This window comes from Austrofundulus limnaeus, unplaced genomic scaffold (genome assembly GCF_001266775.1).
Source record: "Austrofundulus limnaeus strain Quisiro unplaced genomic scaffold, Austrofundulus_limnaeus-1.0 Scaffold606, whole genome shotgun sequence".
Lineage (NCBI taxonomy): Eukaryota > Metazoa > Chordata > Actinopteri > Cyprinodontiformes > Rivulidae > Austrofundulus > Austrofundulus limnaeus.
Window position 1 is genome coordinate 249,337 of NW_013953008.1, and position 290 is coordinate 249,626.

Consider the following 290-nt stretch of genomic DNA (forward strand, 5'->3'; position numbering starts at 1 on the left):
GAGCAGTGGTACTGCAGGCTAATTTACATATTGGTTAACGGCTCTCCACGGTGACGTGTCTTCTCCACAGTTTCGTCACAGCGGCTGTGTTCTGGTATAAAAGCCTCTCTCTAAGACACGCCCCTGCAGCAGTCAGAGGGTGGAACAGTTAGCAAGCTTAGCATGATCGTCTGTTGACCTTCAGCCTCGGGTGGAGAGGAGCTGACTGCTGAGCTGCTCTCTCTCTCCCTCTCTCTTTGTCTCTCTCTCTCCACACACACACACACACACACACACACACACACACACAC